Source organism: Notechis scutatus, chromosome 14, assembly GCF_049901735.1.
Source record: "Notechis scutatus isolate UNSWTSFEM ecotype Mainland chromosome 14, rNotScu1.2, whole genome shotgun sequence".
Taxonomy (NCBI): Eukaryota; Metazoa; Chordata; class Lepidosauria; order Squamata; family Elapidae; genus Notechis; species Notechis scutatus.
Genome location: NC_142022.1, coordinates 9510249 through 9526592, shown reverse-complemented (window position 1 = coordinate 9526592; position 16344 = coordinate 9510249). Strand labels below are relative to the sequence as shown.

Here is a 16344-nt window from a genome sequence, read left to right as displayed (position 1 = left end):
ATCATCAGCATCTTTTAACGACCCCGTAATCCCTTGCGGGGCGATGTCTGGGCAACTGAATGGAGGTGTGTGTTTTTACAGGCCGGATGCTCTTCCTGTCACCAGGGCGGAGTCTTGCTCAGCAGAGGATATTCTCATTGTGGCAAAGAGAGAGAGAAATACTAGGCTGTATCTAGGATCAGGCCATCGCACCACTTGGTTTCCAGCTTTATGCTGGATTCACACCAGATTTAATCAATAGAATTGGACAATGCTGGAAGGCTCCGAGGGGGCCTTGGACATCATCTAGTCCAACAGTCACCATCCTTTGCGGCTTGGTGCAAAGAGGGGAATTGGGCTTCCAACGTCCAAATATTTGCACACCGTGTCCCCCGCTAAGCAAGACAGTTGTTAAGTGAGTGGCTCTCCAATCTACATCCCCTTTGTTCCTCAAGGTTGTTGAGTGAATCAATGCAGACGTTAAATGAATTGGCTCCCCCCCCCATTGCTTTCAGAAAGCCAGCTGGGAAGGTCCATGGAGATGCTGAAACCGTCATAAGTGTGAGGAGTGGCCGCCACTTGCTTGTTTCAATGCCATTGTAACTTCAACCGGTCATTAAATCCCGTAATGCGGGGACGGAAACCCATCAATGGCAACTTCTTTGGCAACAAACCATGGTTTATGCAAGCCAACTTTGCTTCTAAGCAATGGGAGCTTTCCAGATTCACGCAATCCCAGCCAAATGGTGGTTTAGTCAATTAACCAGGATGGAGTAAACTCTGGTTTCTCCTGGGATGGCCCCAAGGGGTCATAGATGCAAGCCAGGTTTGGGTCTCGTTTAAAGCAAGCCATGGTCTGCCTGTTGCCAACCTGAAGCCAAGGCAAAGGCAGCTTAGGACTCGTGCAAGCTAGGAAGCAACACAACCACGATGTATTTGGGAGATGCAATTGTTACACATTTTAATTAAGAGGGTTTATTTTTCTATTAAAAGCAAGGCAAGGCGGCCTACGGTGGCCGCCGAGGGCCGGAATTAAAAAAAAAAAACCGCCCCGGGGCGCCTCCAGACGCCTCTCCCCCTCCCGCCGACACATCTTCCATGAGGCCGAGTACCCGGATGTGGCGGCTTAATATTAAAAAAAAGAGGGGTCGCTCCGCGGAGGGAAGCTCCGGTGCCTCTGGTTGGCCTCGCCCGACGCCAGTCACCCGGTGGCTTGAGCCAATGGCTGCCCTCCCCCGGCCCCCGCGAGCCTATCTCGCCGCCCCATTGGCCGCGCGGCACGTCGCTCCCACACGGTGCCCAACGGCCGTCGTCGCTGGCGTCCCGGAAGGCGGGTCGCGGCCGGCGGGGCCCGCCGCCCAATCAAACGCATTGTTTGTGGTGGGTGCCGGCTCCGGCGGCGGCGGCGGAGGTGTCGGTGTCGCTGCTGGTGGCGCCGCGTCTGCTGTCCGCCGCCCGGCCCCCCTCCCGCGCCCTCCCGCCGCCGCCGCCGCCTCGGCCGCCGCTGCCCTCCCGCTCGGCCTGAGGGAGCCGCCGACGCCGCCAGGTGAGTGGAACCCGGAGGGGCGGGGCCGGCGCTTGATTGACAGCTCGGCGGCCTATGGGGATCCCCGCTAGCCTCGGATGGGGGGCGTCTCCAGACCTTGGAGGGGGTGTCAATCAAAACGGGGGGTCTAAATTAAGGGGTGCATTTCCATCCTGACCCCCCTTCTAGGGAGACCCCACTCTTGGGGGCACGTGGGGCGGGGGTCCCCTTGTGGGGGGAGCAGCCCCCTCCCCATAGAGACTGGCAGGGGTTTTCCTATGGCCATTCGACATCTTTGGCTCCCCTCGCTTGTCTGCGCCCCCTCCCCACCTTTAAGAAAGCCCCTTTGGCTTGGGGGCGAGGGAGGGGATGAATGGGGTCTCTCTCCCCCACTTTTGGTTGGGGGTGTCTTTGTTGTCAGATGTGGGGTAGGAGAAGTCTTGGGGGGCTATTGAATTGCCTGGAGATCTTGGATATTGGGGGGTTTCAAGAGAAAAAAAGGGGTCAGCCTCTGGATTTGGGGGCTGGGGGAATGAGTGGGGGTCTCTTCCCCCTCCTTGCTTTTGATCCTGGGGGGGTCTTTGTTGCCAGATGTGGGGGAGGAGAAGTAGCCTTGGGGGCTGTTGATCTTGGATTGGGTAAGCGGGGGGATTCAGGACGAAAAAAAGGGGGCGGCCTCTGGATTTTGGGGCGGGGGGCCTCTGTGGGTCAGGCATATGGGTCCTTTTTTTTTTTTAAGGGTCAAGGAAGAGGATGCAATTACAAGGGCCCCCATTCATTCATTCCTCGCTTGGTTCATTCGTGGCATTTCTGCCTTCCTGCTTGGGGCGCCTTGCAAAGTCTCTGGATTTGGGGTGGGGGCAGGTGTCTTGGCCGTGGGGGACGTGGGGCCAAGGCCACCTGGGTTTGGGGAGGAGGGGGTCTTCGGGAGGCACGCTGGCTGGAGTTTCGGGGTGCCCGTAAAGCCTCGGGGGCGTCGAGGGACTCGGAGACGGAAGCTCTGGTTGATAATGTCCGAAATCAAAGGTTTTCCTGGGCGCCTTGCCCAGGGTGGAGGCGGCATCCTTGCCAGGCCCTCTTAAATGGTGGTGTGATCGTTTTAGGCAGGAGAATTTGGGGGTGGGGGGGTGGGCTAAGCCTTTGGCATCCCTGTAAAAGGTTTAACAGAAACCCCCCCCCCCTTCCAATGGTCAGTTTTATTGGTGAGCAAGCAAATATTAGGGGTCTCTTTCCCCATTTGGGTGGGGGAGGGTTATCAAAGCAACGCTTGATATTTTCTTATTTTTATGGATTTATTATTTCCTTGCTCTTTAGAAAAGGGGGAAGGGGCTGTGATTTTTTTTTTCCACAGGTGGGGACTCACTCAGTTTGGAAAGAAGTCATGAGTGCCAAGGGGTCCAAAACCAATTCTGTGGAGCTGAGAGGCAGTGGGTTTTTATGGAGGACCTTTATTTGGGGGTGTCTCTTAGATCAAGTGTTGGGAGGGGGGGAGAGACCTGCCTGAGACGGAGAGGAAAACTAGGCCTCGCAGAGCAGGAAAGTCCCTCCCCAAAGGGGTCACAAGGGGCTGCCTTGGCAGAGAGATGCTCTCGACAGTCGGGGGGAGAGAGGTGGGGGTTCAGGAAGTTCCCCCCAGAAGTGAAGTGGACCCTGGAGAAGAGCAGACGGGAAGAGACTCCGCTGTCTTCAAGGATCCCCCTCCTCTCGGCATGAAATGTTGCCTTTATCCCTCACCCCTTCTTATTTGGGGTGTGGGGGGAGACAGAACCCCTAAAGCAGAGAAGAAAGGGGTATCTGGCTCCCTTTGGCTTTGCCAAGCCGGCTTCTCTTCCCTGGACACTCAGAGGGCCGTGGGGCATCTCTCTCCCAACCCCCCCCCCAAAAAAATTTTTTTCCCTCTGCCACGCTGAGCCCCGTGGAAAACTCTGAATATTTTGAGTTTTAAGAGAGAGTGGCTGCTGGTTGGAAGGTCTTTTTTGTTCCCTGGATCCTCTCCGCTCTTGTTGATTTTGGCATTTCTTCCGTGGGGGTGGGAGAGGTGGCGTGGGGTGGAGAAAGTCTTGGCACCCACCCACCCACCCACCCACGCGCCTCTTTTACACCCGGCCCGCCTTGATGCCTCAACCCACTCGCCCCCCCCCCAGAAGCCGCCTCTTGTGGGTGGCAAGACGAAAAAGCCGATTGCCTTGGGAAAAGAAGAAAAAAAAAAAAACAGGAAGGGGGGATTTGTGTGTCTGTGTGCGTGTGTTTCCTTGCCCGGGGGCCCACCTGGGGCCTGAGAGATCCTCCCCGCCCTCTGGGGTGAACCCCAAAATCTCTCGCCGTGTCTCCTCATCTCCCCCTCCTCTTCCTGAGAGGACATTTTATTCTGGGGGGAAACATTGCTCCCCGAAGTTGAAGGGTTAATTTTTCTTCTTTGACCGGAGATGGTGGAATTGGCAGGAGGGAAGGAGGGAGGGGAGGAACACGGGGGAAAAATTGGGGATTGTCCCCACCTGCTTGGCAGCCCTTCTCCGTGGCCCCCACCCCTTGGGGACGGCGGGCAGAGGGTTCGCCCAGCCCCCCATGAGCTAAAAAAACCCCTAAATTACGAGCAAACCCTTAACGGAGACCCTTGCTCCTCCGGCATCCCCAACCGCTCATTGGAAGGGGGGAAAAAGGATCTATTTCCAGAAAGGATCCCAGCATCATTTGCACAACAGGCCGGGATTTTTGGGGAGGGGGGTCTTTCTATCTCTCCCCCTACCCCCCCAACTTCCACCCCAGGGATTCCCTTTATCCAAATGAATCCGTTTAGGACCCTCCAGCAGGTAGATGGAGAGGAGCAAAAAGGACCTGGTAGAAATTGCCATTATTATTATTATTATCATTATCATTATCATTATTATTATTATTATTATTATTATGGCTGGAATGTCTGGGCCCCGCCCTAGCCCGTGAGCCGAATGTGGTAGAGTGGTATGCGCGTGTGTGTGTGTGTTTGCACACAGAGCAAATTGCAGAGGTGGGTGCTAAAAGTGGTTTTTGGTTTTTTTTTTGGCCAGGACGCTCCTTGGCCTCCAGCTGTTTCCAGAGGTTCCATGCAAATCTCACAGCGGCGGCAGGCAGGGGAAATAAATGTAACTTGGCTTATAGAAATGGGGGGGAGCCGAGAAAAGTTTTATTTTGATCTGTTTTTTTGGAGGGGCCTTTGTTTTTTTGGAGGCCTTGTGTGTCCGCCCGCCCGGCTGTTGTGCAGCATTGAAGCCGAACATTTGGGGGTCTCTTTTTTCTGACGCTCCCATCTTCTCTTCTGCTTAATTTACTGGTCGTGCGACCACATCATTTCTGTGGACTTGAGTGTGAGACGTGCGTGAAGTGAGCTTTGTCCCCTTTTACGACCTCCCTTGCCTCGTTCAGTGCCTTTACGGTCATAAGTCACGTCCGTTGGTCATAAGTCACAATTGACCGTTGGTTGAGTTGCTAATTTTCCTCCCTGCTATCTAATTGGCATCTCCCCCCCCCCCCGATTTGGGGGGGGCAGGTTGACCCCCAGATTAGCAGTCGGTCAGCACGGACTGATCTCTCTCTCTCTCTCTTAGCTTCCTGAAACGAGAAGGGTTTTGAAAGCGATCCCTGGCTTTCTTCAGAATACTCAGCTCAACTTTGGCCAGAGTTTCACTGGCTCCTTTAAAAAAAAATAAACCTCTTATGCATAAGTGACTTATCTCCGTGCCAACTTAGGCCGGACTAGGACAATGAAGCTGTCGGGGGTTCGGCAGCCCCACTAAAATTAAATTGGAATTAAGGCCTCCCCTAATTTGACAGAAGAGAGAGAGAGAGAGAGAGAGAGAGAGAGAGAAAACACGGCCTACCCAGGTAGTCCTCAACTTAGGGCCACCATGGAGCCCGAAATTTATCTTGCTCAGTGAGACGTTGTGTTGAAGTGAGCCTTGCTCCATTTTGCCACTTTCCTTGCCACGGTTGTTAAGTGAATCTTAAGCCGGGAACGCGGTTGTTAAGCGAATCCGGCTTGGCTTTGCTTGTCAGAAGGTCACAGGAGCCCCTGCCGGGGGGGGAGGGGCAGAGAAGAGCCTGCAACCGTTGTAAATTTGAACCAGCTGCCAAGCATCCAGGTGTGACTCAGGTGGCCATAGGGATGCTGCCACAGTCGTAAGTGTGAGAAACGGTCTCAAGCCCCCTTTTTCCAGTGCCGTTGTCACTTCGAACAGCCGCTTAAACGGACCGTCGTAAGTTGAGCACTACCTGTAACCTTCTGCAGCTCCTTCACCTGCCGTAGAGCCACCCTGCCATGCGTTGCAGGTTTTCTAATCCTTGCCTTTATCGCTGCTTTCACCTACCTGGATCCCTTGTGCCTTTATGGCCAGCGAGGTTAGACCAGCCATTTCCCCCCCACCTTAGCAATGGGGCAGGGCTTCTGTGTGTCCCTGGAGATCAGGCCACCGACAGGCTGACCCCCGTTGTCTGCCGCGCTTCCTGTCCGCTTCCCATCCAACCAGGCAGAAGGCACTAGTGCTTCCAGATGTTCCCAACCAGCCAGGAGGAGGGCCAATTAGGCACATCTGGAAGCGGAGGGATTCCCCCCTCCTCCCTCGCCGATGAACAGGAGAGAAGATCACTTTTGATTTTTGGCAAGCAGGAGACCCCCATCCCATCCCAGACCAGTGGCTGTCCAGTCTCTTCTTCAAAACCTCCAGTGATGGGGAAGGAAGGAAGGAAGGAGACGATGGATGGATGGATGGATGGATGGATGGATGAAGGAATGGAAGGAAGGAAGGAAGGAAGGAAGGAAGGAAGGAAGGAAGGAAGGAAGGAAGGAGATGATGGAAGGAAGGAGATGATGGAAGGAAGGAGATGATGGATGGAAGGAAGGAAGGAGATGGATGGATGGAAGGAAGGAAGGAAGGAAGGAGATGATGGAAGGAAGGAAGATGATGGATGGATGGATGGATGGATGGATGGAAAGGAAGGAAGGAAGGAAGGAAGGAAGGAAGGAAGGAAGGAAGGAAGGAAAAAAAAGAATAACAGAATAACCAAGCTGGAAGGGACCCTGGAGGTCTTCTAGTCCAACCCCTGTTCAGGCAGGAGACTTTACACCACTCCAGACAAATGGCTCTCCAGTCTCTTCTTCCAAACCTCCCGTGATAGAGCACCGTACAACTTCTGGAGGCCAGCCGTTCCACTGGTTCATTGTCCTCACGATTAGGAAGTTTCTCCTTAGTTCTGGACAACTCCTCTCCTTGGTTGAGTTAGTTTCCATCCCTTTCTCCTTTATCCTACTTTGGAGAATAGATGGACACACATCCCCCTCTTCTTTGGGGCAGCCCCTCAAATATTGGGAAACTGCTATCCTGTCACCCCTGGCCCTTCTTTTCGCTAGACTAGCCAGACCCCATTTCTGCCATTCCTTCCCTTTCAGCTAAAATAGGAACCGGGTTCCGCTTCACCTCCCCTGTCCCGAACCCTCTTGTAAGAACTGGACCCTACTTTTTAGAGAGCGGAGACCCCGGGTTGCAAGAACCATCTCCAACTGGCTGGCACTGGATATACCAGTCGAAACAAGGTGCACCACCCCACTCAGAGACCTGGTGGTGGGCAGGGGTCGTGCCAGGCCTAGTTTGTTTAACTGACGGGAAAACCAGGACGTTTTTGCCTTTTTAAAGCCTGTTGCCTCCAGTTTCCTGCCGGTGGTTTGAGCCAAATCAAGCGCGTTGCAAAGCAAATAGGGATTGAGGTGTGAAAGCGGACCCAAAGTCGTGTGTGAACTCCACGGGGCAGTCCCAGGCCTCTAAGTCGGGAGGCGGCGGGGTAGGCAAGTTACCTACACCTCTCCAACTTTCAAAAACCTAAAATCTTGATTATGTCTGGCCTGTCATTTGAGCCAGTGTGGAGGAGGCGCTGGTGCTTTTCAGCTACTCTGAATTTCCTTCGATTGCGTAAAGATGGCAGCGGTTCCCCTTTGCTCAATAAAAGCGAGAAATATTTTAACGCAACCAAATTCTGCCTGGGTTGTGAGAACCAAACAAGGATGTTTTTTATATATTGATTGGTCTTCTTCTTTTTTTCCCCCCTTGCTGTGGAAAAGAAAACCCACCTTCCAGATTTCAGCCACTCAAAACCCTTACACTACATGGGAATTCCCTCCCTTTGCTATTGAGACAAACCGATTTGGCAGCATGTCTATTTCATTCTTGACCTGCTAAGTAGAACCACTTGGGTGATGCTATTTTACTGGAGTGGTGGGGTGTGTGTGTTGTGTGAAAGTTATCTTAAGCTTGACTTTTTTTTTTTTTTCCCTTCCTCTTTTGGAGAAAAATCTTTTATAGCGGTTCTAGGTGGGATTTGTGCTCCTTACAACAATGACATTGAATGGGCCGCCGGGTTAAATTAATTCAGAATTTGGACTGTCTTGGGTTAGGATGTTGATTCGCTGGCTTGCGATTTGATAATGCGGTTCCGCCATCTCTTTTTGCGCAATTGTTTCGTTGAACGCTTTTGGTATCCTGAGCTTGCACGGAACTCAATGGGTCGGGTTCAGGTAAACCTACCGATTTGCACCGTTTTAAGCCTGGTTCGTTTGCTTTTTTTAAAGTTGTGCAGGAGCCTTGCTTGGATTCATTGAACGCTTGGCATTCCGCCAAGCGCAGCTGATGCGGTTATAATTTCTCTAATGGGACGGTATCCCTGAGAGATTCCTAAAAAAAAAGTAAGACTACCAAGTGGGAAGGAACCTTGGAGGTCATCCAGTCCAGCCCCCTGCTCAAGCAGGAGAACCTGCATATCAGACAAAAATAAACAAATATGGTGGGTTAGGCCCCGTTCACATAGAGCCTGTTTGGCTTAACCTGGCCTGGAATGGGAAGTGAGAAAGGTAAACCTCCAGTGATTGACCACCCACAGCTTCTGGTGGCAAGCAGTTCCACTGGTTAATTGTCCTGACCATTAGGCAGTTTCTCCTTAATTCCAGGCTGCTTCTCTCCTGGGTGAGTTTGCATCCATTGCTTCTTGTCCTGCCTTCAGGTGCTTTGAAGGGTAGGTTGACCCCTCTCTTTTTTGCCCTTCAAATATTGGAATATGGCTGTCATGTCACCCCTGGTCCTTCTTTAACGTAGCAAAACTATGGGTGATTTCCCATTTATTAATACAGTATTTTTATCAGCTACAACAGAGCAACCCGTGGTCTCCAGATGTGAATTTGCATAATTGTGAGTGCAGAATTTGGACGATTCTGTCCCTGTTTGGTAGCAGAGAGAAAATACAGTTGCTGCAGCCGTAATTATTAAATTACTTTTCTCACTTCCCATTCCAGGCCAGGTTAAGCCAAACAGACTCTATATGAACGGGGCCTAACCCACAATATTTATTGATGCATATATTAAATTTATAGGGCCACCTGTCTCGCTATCACTCACGTGATTCTGGGCCGCTTGATCAAAGCAACAGTACAAAACATTACAAGAATAAAACAATAACGTTAAAAGTTAGTAGGAAATTAACCGGTTTGGGGAAGTACGGTTATTTGCAGAGTATTTTCACCCTTTGGAAGGTTTAAACAGCTAAAGTTAAATCGATTAAAAGCAAGCTTGTGATCAGCTAAAAAGCAAAGCAAAACCACCCTACCTCTAATTAAAGCCAACCACAGGGCGTGTGCTTTCATCCCATTTTAGTTCCTTTCAAGTAGACAGAAAGTCGAAACATCTTAGGAAAAATCCGTTTACTTTTTTTCCTTCCGCTTCCTAAATCGTTTTTTAAAAAAGAAACATTATTTCTTGTCCTGTTAAAATAGTTTTTTTTTTAACCTATTGCAAATAGAGATGCCTTTTTCTCTGGTACCCTTTTTTTTTTTTTTTTTTTTTTAAGGAACCTTGAAATGGATGGATTCCGCTCCCAAATTAGCAAATTTTGTCTCCTTGGCATTGCTCAAATGTAGAAGCTTCCGTTGGTTTGTGATTCCTTGAATCTGATCGGCCCAAAACTTAACTCCGGAAAGGTCCTAAAATACTTGAAGGGGCTTGGATGACCCCCATCGTTAGAGAGAGAGAGAGAGAGATGCGATATTTATTTTATTAAATTTATACGCTGCAGGACATCAGCAGTTGGGACACAGGAAGCTTTTAAGGGTTTCCTCTATTTCCTGCGTGACTCGGTCTCCCCGTCACAAACGTTTCTTGCAAAACGATAGTCGAGGGAGTTCAGCTCCGCCGTTCTTCCCTGTTTGGCTAGCTTTCTTCTTGCAGGGAGCTAGGAAGAAGGTGACTCAGCCATTTCCCACACCGCTTATCATCCCTTCGTCAGTTCCCTTCCTGGAAACTGAGCAGAGCGGTCATGTCAAAGCAGGGCTGTTCTGCTTTTCAACTCCCCCTCAAAAAAAAAAAATGTCTTGGAGCTGCTTGCAAACCAAGCAAAGAATAAGTTTATTTTACTTTAAATGTAGGTTCTTAGGCGTGTTCCTTGGTTTGTTTGAAGGACCTGCTCCATCTAATTGGGGTTTATCAACCGAACCACAGAGTTGGAAGGGACCTTGAAGGTCTTCTAGTCCAACCCCCCTGCCTAGGCAGGAAACCCTACACCCCTTCAGACAAAGGGTTATCCGACATCTTCTTAAAAACTTCCAGTGTGGGAACATTCACAACTTCTGGAGGCAAGTTGTTCCACGGGTTAATGATCCTCCCTGTCAGGAAATTTATCCTTCATTCCTGGTTCCTGGGTTAGTTTCCATCCGTTGCTTCTTGTCCTGCCTTCAGGGGCTTTGGAGAATAGCTTGACTCCCTCTTCTTTGGGGGAACCCCTGGGATTCTCCGAGTTCTCCAGGTCCATGTTAGCTTCCATTCCCAGAGGCTGTCCTCCTTCTCATCCCAAAGCTGGCCTTCATTCATTCATTCACTCATTCATTCACTCACTCATTCATTCACTCATTCATTCATCCATCCATCCATTCATCCCACCAGGCCAGAGTGAATCCATGGGGCAGCCTTGGGGCCTGCCAGCCAGCTGTTCTTCCAGATCGGTGTGCCATCTCCACGGATCCCTGAGCCGTGGGACAAAATTCTGATTGGAGTCGGGTCTTTCCAACTAGCCGAGACGTTTAAATCAGGGTTACTTAACCTTGGCCACTTTTAAGCCTCGTGGACTTCCACTCTATTCTAGGCACCGACGTTCACGGGTCTGAAAAGTTGCCACGTTTGCGAAACTCCGGGTGCCAATGGCTGGAGCCAGGCGGCACGTCTCATGAAGGGGGGGTGGCACCCTCGTCCAGATGTCCAGCCTGGATTGGGTCTCTGCGTCCACCCCTGGAGTCCTTCCCGAGGACCTGGGAGAGGTACATGTGCTGGTTTCGTCCTATGAAATATATTTTTGACGGAGGTCAAGGCTAAGCTGCCTTTTGCAAGATATTTGTCAACCCCGATCATTCCTATCAGGGATGGGAAGGTGGCATCCCAGCACATCTGGAACAGAAGGGGGACGTTTCCTCTGGCACTCCTGTCGGCACGGCAACTTTTTTCAATTTTATTTTTAGGAAGGAAAAAAAAAAAAACCACCGGAATGGCCCCCAAGTTGGCAAAAGGCCCCGTGGACCGATTCAAGCCGTTGGCCCCGTGGCCTTTTTGCCAGTGGCTACGCCGGGCAGAAAACGCTTTGCCTTTCCAGTGGGCTCAACTGCTCCTTCCAACCTCCCTTCCTCCTTTTTTTTTCCCCCCTTTCCTCCTCTTCCTCCTCTTCTCCAAAGACGACCCTGCCAGGGAAAGTTCACCCCCTTACGAACGGGAGGCCAAGTTTGGCGTGGTGCCAGCCTCTCCTTTCCACTGGGGGCAAGTCCAGCTAACGGCCCCCCACCAGTGCCAGGCAAGGATCAGGAGTGGGCGCCTCCGATGCCACCAAGCAACTTCTTTCTTTCTTTCTTTCTTCTTTCTTTCTTCTTTTTTTTTTAAAGCAATAATTCCATGTCCTGAGGTTAAAAACCGGTTGCAACTGGCTTTATTTTATTTTTTATTTTTATTTAATTCCCCCCCTTCTTCCTCTCCCCTGCCTCCGCTAGGCATCATGGGTAAAAGTACAGCCTTCTCTCTCTCTCTCTCTCTCTCTCTCTTCTCTCTCTCTCTCTTTCTCTCACTCACTCTCTCTCTCTCTCTCACCCGCTTCCTCCCCCCCTCTTTCTTTTGTTTAATATAACGGCACTACAGATGATTGGCAGCGACGTGCCCGTTTGGTGGCGGCTGGGCTCGGGCTGGTCCCTGGAGGGGGATGGCACGCCGCGGCCGCCCCTCTTGCACCGCAGGGGCTTCTGGTGGTGAAAGGGGGCCCCCCCTCTCCCCCCCCATCTCACCCGCCCTCTGCCCTCTCGGCGTGCTTCTTCGGCTCCCCTTCCATCTGTCTGCCCGGCCCCCCCCCCTCCCCTCTAAGTCAAGGAGGGTCATAGAAGCCACTACCTGTAAGTACCCTTTGGGGCAGTTCTTGGTCCCCCCCCCCTCTCCCTCCCTCCCTCCCTTCTTTCCCTCCTTTCTTTCTTTCTTTCTTTTGGGGAAGCCCAAACCAAAACAGTGCAGCCCTCCAAGGAAAAACGGGGAGGGGGTGTAGCGGCGGCGCAGAAATCAGCTGAGACCGTCCCCAAATTCAGCTCTCCTCCATCTTCCCTCTCTCTCTCTCTCTCTCTCTCTCTTGAATCCTTCCCTCTCTTTAACAGTTCCTTTTTTCTTCTTCTTCTTCTTCTTCTTCTTCTTCTTCTCCCCTTTCCTCTCCCTCCTTCCCATCCTGAATTCGAGGCGTCGTCGTCGTATATACCTGCGCAGACCCTCTGCTCCCCGGTTCTGGAGAGCAGAAAGTGGGGGGTTTTCCCCACTCCCATCAACCTCTACCCACCCCCCAGGTCAAAAAGGTGGGGAAGGGGAGGGGTTAAGAAGCTCCCCCTCTTCCTCTCCTCCCCCGTGCCGGGCGAATGCCTTCTATTGTCTGCCTGGCGTGTGCTGATAGTTGGGTCGAATCCCCCCCAAGCCGCCTTCTTATCCCTCCCTCGCGCGCCCCCTCTTCTTCCTCCTCCTCCTCCTCCTCTTCCTCCTCCTTTTCCCCCTCCCCTTCCTCTCTCCTTCATGTCAGCTACAACCCAGCTCTGTGAATGGGAGGGTTTCGTGGGAGGGGGCTGGCCAGCTGCCAGGGGCTGGAACTCTGGATGTGTGCGCGCACACACACATATACAAAAGCAACGTGTGTGTCTGTGTGTGTGTGTGTGTGTGTGTGTGTGCAAAGAGAGGCGAGAAGGAAAGGCCTTCCCTTGCGGCCAAGCAGCCGCCTTATATAAGGAGGGCTGCGTCACGAGGGGGGGGGGAGGAAGGAAGGAAGGAGGGGAGAGGGCTGGAAACCCACCTACCCCCGTCCATCCGTCCGTCCGTCTGGGATGCTTCGCGTTGGCCTCTGGAAAGAGGAGGGGCCGGTCCCAAGCTGGTTTTTTTTTTTCCCCTTTCCCTTCCCTCCCATTTTTCATGGGGAGGGGGGGTGTCAAACCCCCCCCTCCTCCTCCTCATGTAAACTCCCCCCCCCTTTCCCAACTTCTCCCCTCTTTCTCGGCTCAGGAAACGAGCAGTTTGATTGCAAAAAAAAAATTCTGGGTGTTTTTTTTCCCTTCGTGGTTTTTTTTGGGGCGATTTTGGATTTGAGGAGAGGTGGTCCTCCAACTTACGACGGTTCGTTTAGGGACCAAAGTGGCAACAGCCCTGGGGGGGGAAAAACGTGCGACTTACGGGCTGTTTCCCACCCTCGTGGCATCCCCCCCGGTCACACGTGATGGTTCAGCTGCCTGGGCAACTGTCTCGTATTTATGACGGCTGCGGAGTTTTGCAACCGTCTCAACGAGCCAAAGCCAACGGGGGAGGGAAGCCCCGATTTACTGAATGGCCAGGCGGCTCAGTTAACAACTTGCAGGGATTCCCTTCCCCGGGGCAAAGCTCCAACCCGTCGTGGTCTCGCTTAGCAGCGGAAATTTGGGGGCTCGTTTTGCCATCGTAAGTCGAGACGACTTACTTAGCGGAGAAGTTGGGGTTTTTAGGTGGCTTTGGAAGAGCCCGGTGGCAAACCCAGTTGCCCTTTTTGGCCATGGAGTTTCTGTACCCCCTCCCGCTGCAGGCAGGAGCTTTAAGAGGCACTCTGCACATGCACAGTGTCCATCTCCTCCTGCTCCCGCGTGAAAGTTGTCGCCGCGGCTAGATTTCAGACAGGTGTCGCATGTTGGGCGAACATCAGACTGGACGATGGTCCTGCCCTTCTCAACCCCCAGCAGCATTAAAAGGTTTGGACTTCAACTCCCAGAACTGATTACACAGGTCCTCCTTGACTTACAGTGCTCTGCTTAGTGACGGTTCAAAGTTACGACGTTGCCGGGCAAAAAGAAAAAGATGGACGAACGTTATTCACACAACCATCGCAGACTTCCCCATGGTCCCATGGTCCAGGTTTGGCCACTGACTCACATTTATGACGGTGGCGGCATCCCCGGGGGGAGGGATTTCCTTTAACGACCGTGTTACTCATTTCGCAGCGATTTCGCTGATTTGCCCAAATGTGGCCGCAAAAGGCCGTAAAATGGGATGAACCTCACTCCACAAACATCTTGCTTAGCAACATAAATCCTGGGCTCCGTTGTGGTCGTACGTTGAGGACTTGTCTGTAATTGCTCCGAATGTAATTCAGGGTCCGAAACTTGGCAAACTTTCGTCGTCTTAGCCCTTCATGTCATAATTTGTAATTTCAACCGCGGTCTTTGCAAAAAGCTCTGTAAAAAAATTTCCCTGCTCGTTCGTGGAATGTATTTTTTTCGTTTAGAGAAATTTTTGTTTGGAGAAAATTGAGCAGAATCTGCACCCACCCCCCAAGAAAAAGTCTTTTTTTTCTCTCTCTCTCTCAGATCTGGAGATTTGGGTCAGAGAAACTTGGATCAAAAGTCACGCAAGGAACGCCGGGAGTTTATATTCGCTCCGCTGGCGGATTTTCTTCTTTATGGTTTTGCAAGCTTTTGCTTTGCGGGGTTCTCTAAAATTATAAGTTGAGTGGTTTGGGGTTCAGGCTCCTGAATTGCATCCATATAATATGCATAATATATAATATGCAATATATATATATATATATATATATATATATATATATATATATATATATATATATAAACGGAGCCCCAGATTGGTGTTGCTAAGTGAAACGCGTTCGGTGCGTTTGTCCCGGTTTTATGGCGTTTCTCGCCACTTGTTGTTCAGTGAATCCTTGCATTTGTGAAGTTAGAATGCTGCGACCGTCATAAATACGAGCCAATTGCCACGGGGATGCTGGAAAGATAAGAAGTGGAAGGGAAAACCAGTCGTCAGTTGCTTTTTTTTTTCCCCAGTGCCGTCGTAACCCTGGACGGCCGCTAAAGCGAACCATTGTAAGTCAAGGACCGCCTGTCGAAGCGAACGGGCCTTTTTCACTTTACATTTTGGGCTTCAGATTCTGCTGGAAATGGTGCTAATTTCGGACCAGCCGTAATAATTTCGGGCCCTTTGGAACAGGGCTTCCCAAACTTGGCAGCAACTTTTAAGACTTGTTGGACTTCAACTCCCAGAATTCCCCAGCCAGCCGTGTCGTTGTTTTTTTTTCTCTCTTAACCTCCTAAAGTGGAGAGAGATTGCAGAGGAAGGGATTGCAAGAGAGCAAAGCGATGCTGGCTGGGGAGAATTCTGGGAGTTGAAGTCCCCGAGTCTCCAAAGTTGGCCAAGTTTGGGGGGTCTCTGCTTTAGAAGAACCAGCCAGGGTAAAAGCATCCGAGATCCCTTCCCTCGGCCTTCGGGATCCCTTTTGGGGGTAGATCCCCATCCCTCCTGCGTCCTTCGAGACCTCCCCTTAAAATCCCAAATTCTCCCCCTTCCCAAAACTCCAGGGAGGGAGAGGAGGAGGAGGAGGAGGAAGGCAGCTGATTCGCACTCCACAAGTTTCCATTTCTTTGGGGAGGGGGCGTTCTCCCCTCCTCCTCCATCTCGGCAAGTTTTTGAAGAAAAGAAAAAAAACCCACCCACGACCCTCTGGGGAGATTCCCCAATCTAAAATCCAAGGCTTGGCTTTGCTTTTTTTTTATTTTTTATTTTCCTGGCTACGGAGGGTGGGTGGGGGGATCACAGACCCCTCGAAAGCAGGCGAGCTGCATTTTGGGGAGGGGGTTTCCGTCTCTGGCTGCGGAGCAGGCAGGTTCTCCCTGCCTTCCCCCCCCCTCACGCCTTAAGGAGCCATCGCTGGCATTGTGAGAGAGAGAGAGAGAGAGAGAGTCCATCCAGAAGGACAAACCAGGGATCTGGACTGGATCCAGGAAGCTGATTGATTTAATCTGCTGGCATTTCCCTCCTTTCTTCTTCTCTCTCTCTCTCTCTTCTCTTTCTCTCTCTCTCTCTTTCTCTCTCTAGACCCCCTGCCTGCCCTCCATAACCTGCTGGCTGTCAGTTCCCGGTTTTCCTTTTTAGGAAATTGTCCTTTTTATAGCATTGTATGGAAACGGCTGTGCGCCTTGGGAGACAGCCATTTTGTGCGTTGTGTCTCGAAATGCATCTTTTTCCCGGCACACACGCAGCTTTTCCGCTTTTAGCCACGCGCCGAGAAGTTGGAGAGAGAGAGAGAGAAGGAGAGACAGAGAGAGAGAGAGAGATCCAAGCTGGCAGGGGGCTAGAGAGAGAGAGGGACGGGAGACAGAGAGAGAGAAAGAGAGGGGGGAGAGAGAAAGGGAAAGAGGAGTAGAGAAAGGGGGGAGAGAGGAGTGAAGAGAGAAATAGAGAGAGAGAAAGGGAGGGAGAGAAATAAAGAGAGGGAGAAAGGGAGAGAGAAAAGGGGAGAGA

At 51.5% G+C, this 16344-nt stretch overlaps 1 protein-coding gene across 4 annotated transcripts in view; it reads left to right on the top strand.

Annotated features, from left to right (window-relative positions):
• The first annotated feature begins 1322 nt into the window (after positions 1-1322).
• Positions 1323-16344, top strand: part of GATAD2B (GATA zinc finger domain containing 2B) — a 32394-nt gene continuing 17372 nt past the window's right edge. Inside the window, exon 1 of one of the 4 annotated variants that reach the window (XM_087943154.1) lies at positions 1323-1525. The gene's annotated coding sequence lies outside the window, so the exon portion shown is untranslated. Of the gene's footprint in view, positions 1526-11540; positions 11934-16344 lie in introns of those variants that run through there. The other 3 variants (XM_087943156.1, XM_087943155.1, XM_087943157.1) reach the window with 3 other exon arrangements.